At 58.2% G+C, this 18,235-nt stretch overlaps 1 protein-coding gene across 2 annotated transcripts in view; it reads right to left on the bottom strand.

Moving 5' to 3' along the window:
- Window positions 1–8,498, bottom strand: part of Cdh5 (cadherin 5) — a 38,812-nt gene extending 30,314 nt beyond the window's left edge. The window contains exon 1 of one of the 2 annotated variants that reach the window (XM_047529366.1): window positions 8,369–8,498. The gene's annotated coding sequence lies outside the window, so the exon portion shown is untranslated. Of the gene's footprint in view, window positions 1–333; window positions 441–8,368 lie in introns of those variants that run through there. The other variant, XM_047529367.1, reaches the window with a different exon arrangement.
- Window positions 8,499–18,235: the final 9,737 nt, after the last annotated feature.

The following is an 18,235-nucleotide window of genomic DNA, read 5'->3' on the forward strand; positions in this document are numbered from 1 at the left end:
CAGAATTTGCAGAACCAATGCAAAATGGAAATGTGGGCCCTTGTTTCAAAAGTTATGAAGAATTTTTGAGACAGATGAGCCTTAAGCTAAGCACCGGGCCCTTTGAAATGCAAGCCCTGTACAGCTGTGCAGGTTGCACGCTCTGGAGGGCAACCCTGTGGGCTAGGAATCTGGGTCACCCAGAGATCAAGGCCTGGCCTCTGCCTGAATTTCAGAAACAAGCATTGTCTCCATTCCCTCAAGGCAATTAGAGGCCATGCCCTTGGCCATCAACATGCCTTCTCAACTCCGGCCCTACCTGTCCACCCATTCTGGGTCCCTTGTATCACTGACCTGCAGCTCCTGGGATGGTGTAGAGAAGAGTTGGTGAGTGGGAGCGGAGACCGGTATGCATGCTTGGAGGGACACCAGGACCCACAGGGTGCTGGGTGGGACGGCCTCTCGCCCTGCCCTGCCTATGTGGGAGGCTGGACTCTGTACCTCATAGGAGGCTTCTAAACTCTAGTAACATTTCCCCGGAGCCACTGGCGCCAGGCTGACCTCAGCAGGGCCCAGGGAGTCTGCTGTCCCAGGAGGAAGTAAACTCCTAGGGTCCCAGAGTGGGGGTAGACCCCAGAATGCAGGGGCCATGTGCTGGGGGAGGCCCGACCTCCTCCAGGCCTCAGCCTCTTAGCCATCAACGAGGAGGTCAAGCTGGAGGACAGCCAGTGCCCTTGGAGGTAGGATGCTCCAGGCCGGGGAAGGCAGGGGACAAAGGGTGGGAGGAGGGAGGGGAAGCTGGGAGTCCTGGCCAGGCAGCTGTCCTGACTCTGCAGGCAGATGTTGCCTCTGCTGCAGCCCCAGCCCCAGGCCTGGCGGCCCGGCTCTTTGGGCCATTTCCTTCCTCCCAGAAAGAAACTGCAAATCTTGGTTCTTCCTCCCTCCCTCAAGTGAGAAGTGACCCTGAAATGGAAAAGCAAAACAAACAGAAGTGAAATCAGGAAACAGGAGGAGAGAGTTCTCAGGCCTCGGGGCAGGACAGGGTGAGTGCAGGCACTGAGTAGCTCAGTGTGGCCCAGCCGCCACCTCTAGGTGGAGAGCAGCAGAGGGCCAGCCGGACAGACCTGCCCTTGAGGAGCGCACTGCCGTGAGAACAACAGGAAAAGAAGCAAAGGAAAAAGAAATGGGGACACGGCTCTGGGTGAGGGGTGGCTGGCTGAGACTGAATCCAGGGGAAATGTCTGGGAGGCTTTGGAGTTTTTTTTTTTTTTTTTTTTGTGCTGGGGGTGGAACTCAGGGCTTTGCGCATGCTAAGCAAGCGCTTTACCACTGATACCCCTCCAGCCCACTCAGAGAGATATAAGCCCCCTTTTGAGTGTCAGCTTTAGGGATGCCAGAAGGAGGAAGAGAATATCAGGCAGAAGCACCGGCAGGTGCAAAGGCCCTGAGGTGAGAAACAGTTAAGTTATCTGAGGAACTAAAAGAAGTACCCAGGGTCAGAAGGAAATGAGCAATAAGGGCTGGGCACAAGAGAGGTGGCCAGATCTGTGTAATAGGCTGAATGACTATCTCACCCCTAAATGTCCCTGTTTTACTCCCTGGAACCTGGGATGTTCCCTTATATGGCAAAAGGGGCTTTTGGCAGACATGGTTAGGTTTGGGGTTTCGGGATTTGAGATGAGAGCTTAATCTGGATGATGAGGGTGGACCCAGTTAATCACATCATCCTTGAGGAGGGAGGGCCAGAGTCAGAAAAAACACAAAGTAATGACAGGAGGCTTGAAGTGAGGGCAGCCACCACCCGGGAAGGCCAGGGGTTCCCCAGGAGGCCTCCAGGAGGCGCAGCACTGATTTCCGCCCACCGAGACCCATTTCAGCCGTCTGAGCCCCAGAACTGTGAGTTAATCCATAAACGAGCTTGTTTCCCTTTAGGCCCCAGCTTTGTGGCAGGTTGTCGCTGCAGCCCAGGGAACTTGAGTTGGGGTCTGCTCCCAGTCCCAGGCCTCGGCTGCCCGTCACTGGGCAGGTGGGGGATGTGCAGGCTCCTCTGCTCTCCCTCCCCCGCCGGCCAGACCCACCCTGCCCCCACCACCCCCTGGCCTGGGTCACGGGGGCTGCCCTGGGCTCCTGTCCCTGATCTCAGCCCTGCGTCATGAGGGCTGCCTCTGGGCTGGCGGCCCTGGCCCCTGGTTGTGTGGTCAAGGGTAGCTCCAGCGGTCCTCCACGACGGAGGAGGGACGCTGGCGACTGCCGGCCCCTCTCTGCTCCGACTCCTGTTTCCGGCTGTGCTCCCTTCTCTCCGCGCTGCCAGCATCTGATGGGCAGCCCCTCGGTGCTTCCGTCTCTCACTCGGCTCTGGCAATGTCCTCCCTCGTCCCTCTGGTCCTGAGGCACCAACCATTTCCCTGTCCCTGGCCTCTGGGGGCCTCTACTGCTTGACCCTGTGCCTAGTTCCGGCTGTCCCTTCACAAGGCCTCTTCGCTGGACCCCAGGTTTCCTGCCAGGGACTCAGACCGTGGGCAGGGACAGGGTTTCTCTAATCAACCAAATGAATAGATGACTGCACGAGACTTCAACCGCAGGGCCTTAACTCCTGGGTGGGCCCAGGAGGACACCAGGTGTTCTGGGAGGTGTGGCAAAGCCCCCTTTCTGTTCTGTGTCCATCAGAGGCCCAGCGGTGGGCCCTGGAAAGAAAGCCCTAGGTACACGTGGGTCACCTTCAAGCTCCTGCCCTCCAATGGGCCTGGCACTGGCTTTTCCCAGTCAACCATATCAGTATGTCCCCTGTCAAGAGAGGGAGCTATGGGGGCTTTTGGGACTTGGGATGGTGTAATTATTGCCCCCTGACGTGGAAGGCTGGCGTACTCTGAAACAGTTTTTTCCTGTTTGACATCCCTGAGCACCTCCCCCAAGGCACAGTATCTCACTTAAATCTTCTAACAACCTTTGACGTAGTTGTCAGCAGTCCGGTTTTGCCCGAAGAATGAGGCTCAGAGAGGTGAAGTGACATAACCCAGGTCACACAGCAGCAAGAGATGGAGCCAGGATTTGAACTTGCCCTCAAAATAGTGCATCGTGCCCTGTCCCCTCTCTGCAGTGACACTCATATAATGATCATAAACCATTTTTGGGGCTTGGCTTTTGGAGGCACCGCCTCCTTTCGTTTTCCCAGTATCCCCAGCATCCTGAAGATGTGGGAATTGTCATTCCCATTGCACAAATTAAGGGCCTGAGGCTCAGAGACAAACAGCTCATCAGCGGTAGATCTGGATCTCTCCACCCAGTCCATTCTTTTCTAAATCCTGGGTTCCTTCTGCACATGGTCTCAGAGGAGTCCGAGGGAACGTATCATTTGAAAAACCACTCAGCTTTGTGTTTTTTGTTTTTGTGGCAGGAATTTGGCCACCAAAACAGGGTCGAGGGGGAGGGTTTTGTAGGACAATCGTTCCTTCCTCCTCCTGCCCATAGAGAGGAAGTCAGGGCCGCCAGATTCGCTGTGGCTACAGCCGGAAACAGAATTTCCCTGGGCTGCAGTTTGGAGGTGTGGCCAGGGAACAGTTGGGGTCAGGCTTATTTAAGCCTTTTTTTGCTTTCAGCAAGGAGAGTCACGTCTCTTGATTGCTCTCACCACATTTTGGAGAGGGTTGGGGTGTCTCTGGGTAATTTGGGGACTTAGACGTCTAGAGGTTCTGGGGTTTGTGGGCATGGGCTTTGGGCTGAGCAGTTCCTGGCTGAGCTCAGGGGTGGGTGGAGAGGGGATCTTCGGGCAACTCAGCTGTGGCGGTGGGACGCACAGAGGCCAGGGCCCTGCCCAGGTCCCTGTCATCCAGGAGCTGTGCTGATGTCATCTCTGAAGCTGTGTTGTGCTTTGTAAGCAGTTCCACGTGGATGAAGGGCCCCTCTGAGGCACACGCTAGGAAGCAGTGAGAGGCCAGCAGGCCCAGCGGGTGAGGCCCAGTCGCTGGAGGGAGCCCTGCTGCGGTCACTCATCCTGTGGGGCTGAGGCAAAGCCCCCTCGGGTCCTTCTCTTTGGGGCCCTATCCACCTCAGGGGTTTGGGCTTGGGTGGGCTCAGCTCCGTGCTCTCTAAATCACTGTCAGAAGGAGGCCAGGGATCCCACTGAAGAGGGGAACCGTGGGGTGGGGAGGGGCTGGGGCTTCTCCTGGGACCCCTGGGGCCCTCTGGCTTTGTGGCTAAGCAGATGGTAGGACTTTGCTAACTGGAGCCCCTGGGAGGGGCACTGGACAGAGGCCTGGGCAGGTCTGTTTCTGACCGCAGGGCAGACCCCTGCCCCTCCGTCTGAGGGAGCCCTGCTCAAGCTCTCAATTCCAGGGTCACGTCTGAGCTTCTGGGGGCTGCTGGACGGGTCCCAGGCTGTGCGGAGGAAGCCTCCAGGTCAGATGCCCACACAGCGTCCTCAGGCCGCACAGGCCCCAGCCCTGGTGCCTATGTGAGGACAGCCCTGGCATGGGCTCTGCCCACAGGAGAGCCGCCTGGCCGCCTGTCTAGGCCCTCTGCTCCTTCCAGGCACCCGGCCTTCAGCCAGGACGAGATCTGGCAGCCGGACCCAGCTCCAGGGACAGCCTGTGAAGATGGACGGAATGCTAGTCCCAGCCCAGCCTCCCGCAGGCTCTGGACTCCAGCCCGGAGGCCCTGGGTCAGGGATAAGGGGCAGGCAGTGGGAGGAGATGGCCCAGAACACCCAGGTGGTGTGTTTGCAGGCGGGGGCGTGGGGACCCTAGCTCCCTGTGTGGCCCTGGAGGGTCTCTTCCACTGCTGGCCCCACTCCTCCAGCCTTGGTCTGGGACACGGTGGGACCCAGTGAGCCCCAGACTCCTCCAGAGCCCCCCACATTGTCTGCTCAAGTCCCGGCCTTTACAGCTGGGCCTTGGCAGCTCCCCGCATGGGGAGGATGGAGGCTGAGGCCCTGGGGGCTTGGGGAGGGCATGAGGCCCGGCAGCCACGAGTGGCTCCTGGCTCTTTCCCCTGATCTGTGGCCCCTCAGTCCGGGGTCCTCCTCCTGTGGCCCCAGACCTGCTCCTCTCCCTGCAGAGTCCTGCCAACCGCCTTGCTGTCTACACTCTATCCCTGCAGGATGAGGCCTGGCTCCCAAGCCAGTCTTCAAGTTCCAGCACAGAGCGTCTCCTGCCCACCCTTCCAGGTCCCCTGCCTTCCCCCTCTGCCCCGTCAGGCCACAGGCGAGTCTCCAGGACACACTATGCTTTTTCCGCCACCCACAGGGGCTTTCGTCCAGCTGCTCCCTGGGCCCGATGCCCTGTGTTCTCTGGGTACATGCTTTGATTTTTTTCAAGCCCAGTCTACCTTCGCCTTGTGGTCTTCCAGTGGCCACCAGGATGGCCTCTGCCTTCTGGCCTGAGTGTCTCTACCCAAATGAGTTCTGGGTCTAGGTCTCCACTTTAGTCCAGCATCCAAGGGCAAGGATGCAGGGCCCAGAGCTGCGGGTGTCGGAGTCCCCCCGAGTGTGCCAGCCTGACTCCGTCTCCAGTTCTGGTCTTGCTACGTCTCCCTTGCCACTCCCGGAACATAAAAACCAATCTGTATATTTGCAGACAACAGGTCGGATGGGCAGTGTCACAATTATCAGTATAACTCGGAGAAGCTCACAGCAGCTCCTTCCATGGTCCATGTCATTGTCAAGATCACTACAGCATTTTGGGGAGCAATAAGGTGATCCTTGCTAAGGGTCCTGATGAATACGCACCACCCCTGAGCGGGAGGCCTCTTTAGGAAGGACTGGCAGGATAGAACTCAAAGGGCGCCTCTCACCCCTCCTCTCACCCGTGGCAGACATCATTAATCAATCAATCCCAATGTTCATAACTACCCCACTTGAACCTCAATGCAGTCTCTGGGGGAGAGACTATCAGTTCGCTATGTGAAACAAATCGATAGCCCGGTCGCTGGGTTTCTGGGTTCCAGGTCCTCCAGTCAGTCCTCCTGTCTCCTTAGGACCCAGAAGAAGCCTCATGCATCTTCCTGTCTGAACCTGCCCAGCTGCTCATGAGCTGTGACTTTGGGCCCATTCCTTGCTCTCTCTGAGTTTCTGCTTCCTCATCTATAATGGGGGACACAGTAGTGGCCTCCTTGGTTGGGAGGATTAGGTGAGCTCAAAGGTGCAAGCCCAGCACACAGTAGGTTCTCCGTAAGTGTGTGGGTATCGTGACCTCCATCTGCCCACCCCTCCTGTCTGGCGACCGTGGCTTGGACTGACTGACTTGCATCTGATCTCATTTCCGGGTCCTGCCCTGGGCCGACTACTGGCTCCCCTGGTTCCTCCCCAGAAGGAAATCACGTTCAGCATGGCCCGGCTGGTCCCGGCTGTGTACCTGTCAGGATCTGACAAGCTGGAGGTCCCTGCATACATTTTGGGATCAGCTGTGCCCTAGAGAGATAGGGAGACTGAGGCTAAGGTAGGGGGCTGCCCAAGGCCCCCCTAGTATCTTGGGCTCCTGTTCCTCCTCCAGGAAGCCCTCTTGATTTCTCCACCCCCATCCCCCCAGTTTCTCCGCATCTCCCCAGCCAGAAGCAAGTTCCTGCATGCAGAACCTAGCTCCGAGGGCATTCTTTCCCCAGAGTCCCTATTCTCCTGGCTGGTTCTTGTGCCTGCTTCTATGCCTGCTTCCTTCTCTCTGAGCTTCACTATGGAGTGTAATAGGCACAAGGCCCAAAGGACCGTCCTCATTAATCTTCTGCTTCTACTTTGTACTAGCTGTGTGCCCTTGGACTAATCGTGTGACCTCTCTGGGCCTCAGCGATCCCATATATCAAATGGAAATTCTTGTAGTAGCTTCAGGTCAGATGAGGGGTTACAGAGGGGTGATGGAGGTAAGAGGAATGGGTCTGTGTGGGGCTAGGGCCTGAGATTTTTTCCTGGGATGGTGGCCACAGTGTCCACTGCTGGTCCCCAAGGCAGCAGTGGAGCTGTGAGTCATTTGACTTTGGAAGAAAATAAGAGTGGCCCCTTCTGGCTTCCTGCCCCATGTCCGGCTCTTGTTTAGCTGCACAATGGTTGGGCCCGAGGCTGCAGGGTGGCAGCTTAACCCCTTCGGGGCCGGCAGACACCTCCCCTAACTTTCGGCACAGCGAGCTGGAGCTGGCAGGGCTGCCTGGGTGCTTGGTGGCTCCTGGGTCCCTTGGGAGGGGTCACCCACTGCCCTCCAGATGGAGGCCCACAGATGGCTAGGCATGGCCAGACTGTGGAGGAGCCTGTGGCTGTCCCACTGGGCCTCCAGGCCACTGGTCCTGCGGCTGACTGGTCCCCTCTGAGCTGCCCAGGCATCCCTCTTCCTGGGCTGCCTTCCATCTCCTTCCATCTGTCTGCCCACCACACAGGCCATGGGGGCCATGGAGTTGGTGCCCAGAGGTGCTTGCCACCTGCCTCCCCTCCCCTGGGTGCCCAACCCCTTGCTGACAGGGATGGAGCGGGATGGGGGCTCGGGACTGGCCTTGGAGTCAAATCTTCATGCCTTCATAGGCACTGGGGGCGCAAAGGTAGCGGGCGGATCCAACCACACCCACTGAGGTTCCTCACAGATCCCTCGCCACCAGCCATTCCCAAGCCCAAGTGTGAACAGCACAGGTAAATGTCCAAGAAAAGGACAGTTTTCCCCATTTTATACCCAAGAAGCCCCAGGCGTGGAGGAACCACAGGTGCTAGAGAGCCTGGGATTGGAGGCCAGGATCTGGCTCAGCTCACGCCTCCGCCCCCGCCCAGCTCTCCAGGTCCCCGTGGCCTTCACAAGATGTGAGGGAAGAATCTGCTCCTGGGCAAGTGAAGACGCCAATTGCTCAAGAGCTTTCTACGCGCATTATTCCCAGTCCTTAAAACAAATTGCAAAAAGACTCACTATCCCCATTGTCCAGACAAGCCAACTGAGGCTTGGAGACCGGTAAAGTCCCCAAGGTCACACAGGAGTGGCCAAGCTGGAATCTGTGCCCAGGGTGAACTTCTCCTAGCTCCTGGCCCCCCACCTGCTAGGCTCCAGCCCTCATGGATGTCCGTCTGGGGGACTTCCCCTGAGCTGTGGGGCCACCAGCTCCTGGTCCCTATTGGTTTCTGGGTGCTGGGGAGAAAGGGTGTCAGTGAAAAGCAGCAGGGTTGGGTTCACCCTGAGTTAGAGGCCTGCTCATGGGGGAACCGAGTCCTACTCCCTGCTCAGCCCTGATGTCTCCACTGTGCCCGTGGCCCCACCGCCGGTCACACCTTCTCTAGACCTGCTTTGACCCCAGAGGAGACCCAGTCCTCCTGGGAAGGGCTGCTCTCCCTTGGACGCCCCACGATCCCATTCTACAGATGGGGAAGCCAGGACCCTCCCCTCCTGGGCACCCACAATGGGCAGGAGGTGGAGAGGAGCAAGCATCCACTCACCGAGCCTGAGGGCCGAGAGCTCTCTCCGTTCTGTCAGGCTGTCTGTCCGAGGCCGAGTGCGGTGCGGAGCTCTGCTGACCGCCTCGAGGGGAGCCACACCCAGCCAGCGAGGGAGGCCTGGCCACCGCCCCTCAGGTTTTCCAGCTGGCCCTGGCCCACTTCCCCCGGGATGGCTTCCTGTTATTGTTCCTTTGTGAGGGCCAGGCTGCCTGCAGATAGGCAGGCCCCACGGAGGGCGGCTGCTTTGGCCCAGTCAGGGTGTCCCCACAGAGACCTGGCCCTGGACCCACTTGGGATGCTTAATTCAGACCCCATTTCAGAGCCTGGGGCTCTGAGCCCAGCACCTGCTAAGGGCTGGGGCCTGGACCATCACATAGAACCCTCTTTGGAACCCCAAAGGCAGGTGCTACCATACCCATTTTACAGCCTGGGAAGCTGAGGTGCTGTGGAGCTGAGGTGCTTGTCTGTCAGGCTGGAGAGCAGTGAGCCAGAAACCTAGTTAGGCTCAGCCTCGCCCTGAGCTGGATTTTCCATAACTGTGCACCATTTATGGTGACCCGGTAGCATATGTGGTGGGGCTGTGAAGGGGGTTCAGAGGTCTCAGGGTGGGGCAGGTGAGAGACAGAAATAGACAGCAGCTCCTGGCACTGGAGGGCCAGGTCACCTTCCTCTGAGAGGTGTGTGTGTGTTTTCAAGTTCTAAGGCACCTGTCTGGGTCCATGGGGGCCATTTGGGTTCAGAAATATTGGGTGAAGTAAAGTGTCCTGGCTCTGTTTCTGGTATGACCATGGGCCAGTCATGTTCCTGCAGAGCCTCAGTTTCCTCATCTGTAAAACGGGAATAATTGTAGTCTTTAGATAAACAAGAGTCAGAGAAGGACCAGAGCACCCCAGAACCAAGAGACTGGAGGAAGTGAGAACCCAAATCCTGTTCACCATGCTAACCACCAGGGGAGCTTTAAGAATTAGAGATGGCTGGGCCCACCCTAGGCCACTGGTTTGGAATCTCCAGGGCAGAAACTGAGACTCTGTTCTTGGAGAGCTGCCCTTGGGATGCCCAGACTTGGTCCATCACTCGGTGGTGCCAGTGGAGACCTGGAGGGGGGCTTGCTCAGGAGCAGTCAGGAAGTCAGGACCAGAGCCGGGGAAGGGGACTGAAGATACTGTAGGGAGAGGAGGAGGTAGAGCTCTCTCCATGCTGGACAGCTTGAGTTTGAGGTGCACGCGAGGCACCCAAGCAGAGCTGCGGTTTGGTGCCTGAAGACGAGTAGACCTGGCCTGGAGATGAGCTTGGGAAGCCAGAAGCTTATGGCTGGTCCCTAAGGCCGCGGCGTGGAGGTGCTTACTGGGACGGAGGCTCCAGGCCCTCCGATGTTTGTGGCTCAAAAGAACGGGGTCCAGTAAGAAGGAGGCGGGGAAGGCCGGGAGAGGCCGGGAGAGGCCGGGAGAGGCCGGTGGGGTGGCCAGCAGGGCCAGCTTGGTTGGCGGCAGGGACTCGCTGCTGGATCTGGACAACGAGGTCACGGACTTTGACCAGAGCAGGTTAAACAGAAAAGAGTGATGGAGGGGGTGACGGGAGCCGGGGGACCAGGAAGTGGAGGCTCAAGTGACCATTTCTCTCTTCCCAAGTTTCTCAGTGAGCGGGAGCAGGGGCCTGGGTTTTTAAAAGCTATGGGGGCAGGTTTGTGTCCTGAGGGAGCGTCTGCGGACGGGAAGGCGGATGACGCTGGCGTAGCAGGGCGACCTACTGGCAGGAGAGCAGTCCTTCACGAGATGACCACGGCGGCTCAGGGCTCCCTCTCAGTGGTGGACCTGCTCCCTCTGCCTGTGGGAGTCAGGCCAGGCCTGCCCTAGGCTCCCTGGTGCCCTGGCCTGTGCCCTCTGGCCCCACCCCCACGCGGACTGCCTGCCCTCCTGGTCTACGTGCTCACGGGGACATGCTGGCCTGGGCATCACTTCCTGCTGCGTCTCAGACTTGGCACTGGTGGCAGATGGGGACGGGCCCTGTTCTGGCACCACCTGCCAATTCCCTTTGTATTCCCTGTCCGTGTGGAAGTTGACTCTGCCCTGAACGCTGCTGTTCCTGTGATCTGTAAACCAGCGGATGGCCAGCCAGGCACGTGTCCTGGGCCCTGGACTCCGGGGGGGAAAGCGGGGGATCGAGGCCAACACAGTAGAGGTGGTTCAGACTCCAGGAGGGGAGACTGGTGCCCCCTCAGGTTCTCTGAGGGGCTCATCCCTGGTCTCTGGCACCACCTAGCCCTGCTCCAGCCCATCCAGAGGCAGAGGAGGCAGGAGGAGGGCCCGGGGGCAGGAAGTGCCAACTGGAGCTGAGGGGCAGCCTGGGCTGGGGCTGGCAGGAAACGGGATGGTCTGCAGGACCAGATTAGCAGCCCGAGGAGGAAGCTGGGGCTGGGGGTGGGTGTAAGAACGAGGCAGGGGAAGCCCACCCAGCCTCTGCCAGGATGAAGTCCGACCAGGGAGGGAGCGCGGGGTGGGAAACTCCAGATGGGCAGCCCAGGTCCCGTCCGATCCTCCTGGGGCCAGTCAGGGCCTGCATGACCTGGGGCAACTGCGTCTCCTCTCTGAGCTCTTCTCTCATCTGTGTCAGGGGAGGAGGAATTTGCAGGAGTCCAGCCTTTGCAGGGCTGTCCCGAGGATCAAAGGGACAGAGGGAAAAAACAGAGGTCGCAAGTCTTACTGAATGCATATTTCTCTTCAAGCATCTGCCTCAGAGTCAGCTGGGTGGGTGAAGAGATCAAAGATGCAGATTCCTGGGCCTGCCCCAGGCCAACGGAGGCAGAAGGGCTGGAGATGGAACCCTGGGACCTCCATGTACAGCCTCCCTAGGTCACGGAGGACCAGAGCCTCCCTGTGCGCTGGTCACACACCCGCCTCTCCTGGGCTCCTCAGTCAGCCCTCAGCACAGCCCCCCGTGGGTTCTGTTGTGCTCTGTTATAGGATGGGGAGGCTGGGCCAGGAGCCAGGTGTGCCCTGCAGAGCTCCGCGGCGTGGAATTCCTACAATTCAGTCGCCTCTGTCTCCAGAGGCCAGCTTTCTTGCCCCTCTACAGCCTGGCAGATAACACTGAGCACAGTAGTTGCTCATTAAACAAAGGTTGTCTTTCCTTCTTCCCCACAACGTGGGGTGCCCGAGGTCCGGGCAGGGAAGCGTCTTCACTGCAGGTAGAGCCGTGCTCCGGTGGAGGCGGCGTGCCACTGCCTAATGTCGGTTCCCTTCTTTCCCCCTTTGCTTGCAGAGGCCCCCACCAGATCCGCCCCCAGATCTCACCTCCTCTGCGCTCCCAGAGTGCTCTGCACAGGCGCTCCTCGCAGCTCCTCACCTCGCTCACCTGCTCGCCTCCCCGTCCTGCCAGGGTGGGTCTGGCCTGTGTGCCCGTCCCTGCGGTGTGGACGGTTTCAATGTGGAAGGGAAGCCGTTCGTTCCCTAGCAGGGGCGTCGCCACCGTGGGCAGATGGGCCACTTCCCAGGGCTTCCCGGCACGAGGGCTCTGCCTCTGCTCTGCGGTTGCCCCGGTCTGCAGCTCTCAGCCCACCGGCTTCTGCCCACCCTGCGCCCTGTGTGCCACGCCTGGAGTCAGGCTGCCCCTTCTCGAGGTGGCTGGCGTACCAGCAGCTGCTCCGCCTACTAGTGCCACCCTGTCCCGGGCTTGGTAGCTGATCTCTGAGGCTCACAGGGGTCTTGAGAGGGGTGACCCTTCTGTCCCTTCTACAGCATGAAGTACCTAGTCCAGTCAGCGTGGTACTAGCCAGTTCCGGCCGGGCGCTTGTGTGTCCGCTGAGCCTCTGGAAGACTCGAGCCAGCCTGGGCCTGAGCGGCTCCAGCTTCCTGCCTCCAGCCTTTGCCTCCAGGGAGGCCTCCCTCCCTCCGCCAGCCGGCCCCCCTCAACCTTGTGTGCCCTTCAGCTCGAATGCACCACCGCTCCATCCAGCTTCCCATTCTCCAATGGGACCCCCTGCCGCCCCTAAGGGGTTTGTGCCGCTCTATGCCCCTCCCCACTGCCCCCTTGATCAGGTTCAAAGCCCCTTGGGCTCTTCCCCATTTCTCCTGCCGCCATTCCTCACAAAACCCTCGGTGCAGACACTGTCCCCTTTCACCTTGAAGGAGGGCTGTGTCAGGGGTGCACCAACCTGACCAACCCCACTTTGTCCCTCTCTCACTCCGTGTGCCTTTGAGGCACCTACTATGAGCACCTACTATGTGCCCTCCTGTCCCAGGCTCCGTAGCTTTCCTGCTCGGTGCCAGCAGTCACCTTGGATTCTGGGAACTGCAGTCCTGATCCGTAAGTATGTTTGTGACCAGGAACTGAAACTCCCCCCAGGCAAACGTGAGCTCCCAGGACATATGGCCCCCTGGCCAGGGGGCCCTTCTAAGCAGGAACAGTCACCCCGTGATCAAACAGAGGAGCCGCCATCCCAGATGGGAACGGAGTCGCCCCTGGAGAGATGATGGTGCCCAGGAGCCCCGTCACAGAACCAGTGCTGAGATAATGACCCACCAGGGCACGTCTGACCAGGATGACCTCCCCTGCCAGCTGTGCAAACTCCCCCCCCATGTGAGCGCCCAACCCTCACCTTCATTCCCCTTTTGTGTCACACCTTGTCCCTTGAAGACAGATGGTTGTTCACCCTACCCTATATCTATTCTTTCTGGCATGGTCAAAACTCCTTTTCTGCCCTTGGTCTCTGCCCATATTGGGATGGGTGACTGAGCCAGGTCTGTTGGGACCACTGGACTCAAAGCCTTCACTCAAGGATCCTGGTAATGTCCTGAAGAGGGAGCTGAGGCTCAGAAAGGCTGTGTAACTTGCCCAAGGTCACACAGGAATATAGAACCAGGATTCCCACCCTCACATTCTTGGCACTCCTGATAACCAGTGACTGTTTAAAGTGCATTTATTTTAAAAAAATACACTTGATGATACCCAGCACTATGCTGGGCATGGGGACATAAAGGTGAACCAGGCCACATCCCTACCTTTGATGTCTCCCCTCTAGTGGGAGAGACAGACGCCCACATGAGCGTGAGCCACATTGAGTGGGACCAGGCTGGTGACAGAGGTGTGTGACTTGTGCTAGGGTTGCTCAGAGGTGGCCTGGGTTCCCAAGCTGCTCTGAAATGATGGTCAGGTGCTCACCAAGCACAGAGAGGGGGAAGGGCGCAAGGCAGAGGGACCAGTGGGTGGAAGGCCCAGAGCACACATGGAGGGGATGGGCCGGGCAGGGGAGAGTCGGGGCGCTGGGCTGGGGAGCAGAGGCCACTGGAGATGGGACCACAGAGAGCATGGCGGGGAGCTCTCGAGGCTGCAAGCCCCACGGGTGCCCCAGGAGATGGACCTGTCCAGTCCACCATGTCCTCATGTGTCCACTGGCGTGGGCTGCGGTCCCGCCTGGGAGAGGACGCGGGCTGGGGCGCAGAGGTTACCAGCTGAGGATGCAGCCGCACTGGAGCTGCTGAGGAAGGACCGAGGAGTGCAGTGCCACCCCAGGGCCAGGAAGGGGCCCTCGGAGCAGGAACCGCATTCCCCACAGTGAGAACAATGCCTGTCTGCAGGGAGGGGGTGTGGAGGGCGGCCAAGCGCTTTCCCAGCTGGATCTCACTTTCCCTGCAGCTTCCTCGGGGCTGGTGGGGAGACTGAGCTGCCAGTTCTGGGAAACAGGAGCAGCCAGTTGGGGAGGGTCCCCTGTGGTGCCCCACAGGCGCCCACCCTCACCTTCTTGGTACTCCTGATAACCTGGGACTGTTTAAAGTGCATTTATTAAAAAAAAAAAAAAAAAAAAAAACAAAAAAACCCAAAACAACTTGATGACGCCCAGCACTATGCTGGGCATGGAGTCGTACGGGGCAGAGCTGCCTCTTCCGCTGTGGTCCAACTGATCTTGGACCAATCCCAGGTCCTTTGGTACCTTCGTTTCCCATTCTGCAAAATGGGGGCCATCGAGTGCCTTCCTCATGGGGTTGCTGGAAGGAGGAATTGAGAAGATTCATGTAACGTGCATAGAACAATGTCTGGTATATGGTAGGTGCTTAATACCTGCTAGACACCAAAATGGTGCTCCTGGAGCACTCTGCACAGGTGCTCCTCATGGCTCCTCACTTCACTCACCTGCTCACCTCCCTGTCCCGTCAGGGTGGGTCCCATCTGTGTGCCCGTCCCTGCGGACTCTGCCATTGGCAGAGAGGTTAACGGCAGGGACACCTGCCAGTGTGTGAGGACACGTGTGCACACACGAGGGCGGAGCTCGTGCAGGCTGTTTGGCTGCTCCATGGTGACGTGGTTGTCTGTGGGGATGTGGCCTTGTGTGTGGTGTTCATGGGCCACGAGGGAGCAGAGGGTGCCCCCCAGCTCAGGGAGGGCCAGGTTTTGGGCAGCTCCTTCCTGTTCTGTGGTCTGGAGTCATCTGCCCATGTCACCCACTGAGTAAGCCTCTCGTACCCCCATCTCCTACAGATGCCCAGAGAGGGCAAGGCCTGGCTCAGGGCAGCCCAACAATCTGGGCAGGGCGGAATGGAACCAAGGACCTGCCTCCCCGTCTGGAGGGTAGTCCAGAATCGGCCCTTTGGAAGCTGCAACTTCCTATCTCAAGGCTCCACACTCTTGCACCTTCTGTCGAGGCGTCCTGGAGAACAATGGAGGAGGCCTCGCCATCTGTGCAGCAGGAAGGTGGGTCAGGGCAGTCCACCTTGAGGGGGCCAGCAGATGGAGCTCTGGCCCCAGCCTCAGCATTGTTCGGCAGGTCCCACCAGGCGAGCCCAGGATGTCTGCCTCCCGCCCCTCTGTTCCTTCTCCAGGCCAATTCCAGCCCCCTCAACACACACTGCCCCCGGGGCCTGACGTGGGCCTTTTGCACAACGGCTAGGGGAAGGAGAGTCAGCAGGTCCTGGGAAGGAAGCTGCTGGGGAGGATCCAAGCAGATTGGGCAGAACCGATCCCTCAGGTTGGTGGAGGTCTCCGGGATCCTTCAGCCTGACCCCACTTCCGTGCCACTGTGACTAGAGGCTCTACCAGTCAAAAGAAATCCTTCTATGCTCCGGGGCTAATGCCCCAGATGCATAGGCCCTCTTGAGGTCTGTTGACCTTGGTTTGCAGGTAGTTCTAATAAGTGTGGTTCTCCAGGGCAGAGGGGCACAGCTGTGGCAGCTGCGGACTGGAGCCAGGAGCCAGCCTACTGATTTCAGGTCCTGCCCCAGCTGCTAATCAGTGCCTCTGCCTCAATTTCCCTCTTTGTGACATGACTGTGACCTGCCATGTCCATGTCTCAGGCAGCCTGAGAGGGCACACAACAGATCTCTAAGGGCTTTGTAAACCCTGATTCAGGTCTCCTCCTCCTCCTCCTCCTCCAGGCCTGCTCCACCTGCCACCAAGCCCAGGGTAGACCACAGGGAAAGGGGGCCAGGGTGAGCATCCCGGGGTGGGGTGCCAGCATGAGAGAGCCCAGGAGGCAGGAAAGAGCAAGCCAGGTGGTGGCCACCTTGCAGGAGCTCAGGCCTCTCTGGGGGCAGAAACTGGGTGTCTTTGGTCTGTTCAAATGACTTCTCAAAGTCTGGAGCTGTCTCTGACCCTCCTGACTCCATACCTGAGACCTGGTTGCCATTGGGACTCCCCTGCCTTGGGCTGAGATGCCACCTCCAAGAATATCCCCAGGGCAGCCTGTGCATCTGGGGAAGTTGCCCAGTATCCTTAAGGAAGGGACTTCTAGAATGAGGGTCTTACCTGCTTCAGGTGAGAAGGTGGGAGGAGGTCAGAGAGGGACTTTCCTGCTTCTGCTGATTTCTCAAATGCCAAGATGCCATATTTTAGGGTAGTGTATTCTGAACCTCACCACCATCAAACCTGAGAAGCCATGGCCATGGCCTAATCTGAGGTCATGGGGTTTTGGGAACTCTTGAGCCTGCTCTCGACTGGGCCAGCAGTGTGGGCCACCCAGGGATCCTGTGAATGGTTGGTGTCTGGAATGGGGACAGTCTTGTGAGACTGAGCCCTTAATCTGTGCCCATTGCGGGTGCTTAGTGTCAGAATTGACTTGAATGGGTGGATGTCCAGATGGTGTTGGAGAATCAGAGAACTGAAAAAAAAAAATCCACTCGGCTTCCTCTGGGCCAGGCTGGACGTTCCTGCTTCCCGTGGGCTATTCAGTAGTTCATCCATTGCTCCTCTCTCCAGGACAGCTTCCCCAGGTGCGGCTTGACCCGTAATGTCAGCAAATTCTGCTGTCCCACCTGGAGGTGCTGAACCAGAAACTGCGGGGGAAGCCCAGAGATCGGTATCATTGAAGTTCTTCCAGCCATGCGGATGCTCACGCAGGCTTGGGAGCCCTGGCCCTGGAGCAGAGATCCTCACCCCGGGTTGTACGTGGAGTCCCCACTCTGCCTGACCGCCCCTAATTACTAGAAGAGGAGAAGGCACACTAGAGGTTCTGATTTGATTGGCATGGTGGGGGCTGGACTTCACGGTTTTTCACACCTCCTGGGGGGTCCCTATGTGCTCCCTGGGCTCGAGTCTCAGCTTTAGGAGGCAGGTGCCATCGATCATCCAAATGTGGAGACGCAGAAGCTCTGGGAGATAAGAGGATGTGCCCAGCAGACACAGCCAGGTAGAGGGAGGATTCTAAAGGCCTGCCTTTCCACCTCCCCTCCCTTTTGATTTAACTAGGAACCATCTGTGATTTCTTAAATTTTCTTTGGAAAAGCAAATGGTTCCTGACGTCGCCATCTAGTGGCCAGAAATGAGAACTGTGGAGCATCTTCAAGGACAGTGGAAGGGACTCCCAGGGGACACAAGGGGGTAAGAACAGAAGTAACCATTCAGTTCTGGAACAGACAGTTTTGGGATGCTTGAGTCCATTTTTCAAAAAAGCGTCCTTTGAGAAGGAGAGGGGGATGATGGCAGGGTTCGTGATTGAGGACGGTGGATGGGAGCTCCTTTCTGACCCCAGGAGAGGCAGGACAGATTGGATTCCTGTAGGGACAGATGGAGAGTCGCCCAGGCAAGACAGCTTGGATCACCCTCAGGGGCTTCCAGACCTTTGTTTGCAACCTTGATTCAGTTGACAGGCAGCCTGAGGGAGGCACTGGCTTTCAGACATCATGGGGAGAGACATAGAATATTCCAGTTGCTCAGTCCCCTATGTTCCAAGCAGGTTTGTTTTTGAGGAAAAGAGTCTCCTCCTGGAGGCAGGTGGGGTGAGAAGGAGGGGGTGTAGGAGTGGCTGAGGGAGGGGGACAATCCCTTGGAGCTGGTGCCCAGGTTCTGGATAGGAGCTCACAGAGATGAATCGAAACTGGTGGCTGTGGTCCAGCACGTTGACCTGTGTGGCCAGACAAGAGCCCCAGGAAGTGTCTCAGCACTGCTGTGCATGGAGTTCTGTCCAGGGCAGGGTATAGGAAAAAAGAAGGCTGTGGAGGAAGGAGGGGTGGCTGGAGATTATGAGTTCAGGCAGCTCCTAGGATAGTGCTCTTCTATAGAATAACAGTGGACAGAAGAGGCTTCAGGACTTGTACCTTTGGAAGGTAAGCCCTGGTGTGAAAATGGTCATGAGCCAGTGTGTTTTCTTTTCACATTGATGCTGTTTTAGTATCTGTTGTGTGTCACCCACACCTGACTGCAAGTTCCTTTGTTCACAGACACACGTGGCATCTCAGGGGAGACAAAAGTCCAAGGAACACAGTTCGGGAACACTGATCCAGAGGGAGGTCTCCAGTGGCATGCCACAGGGCTCTCTCCCAGGCCTGTCTAGATCAGCACCACTTAGAAGACCTTCTGTTGTCCACCGATTGGATCAGGGGGCGATACAAGCCCTGCTGGCACGGGGAGTGGACTGGGCAGTGGGATCCGAAGGTTTTTGGA

Source organism: Sciurus carolinensis, chromosome 16 (genome assembly GCF_902686445.1).
Source record: "Sciurus carolinensis chromosome 16, mSciCar1.2, whole genome shotgun sequence".
Taxonomy (NCBI): domain Eukaryota; kingdom Metazoa; phylum Chordata; class Mammalia; order Rodentia; family Sciuridae; genus Sciurus; species Sciurus carolinensis.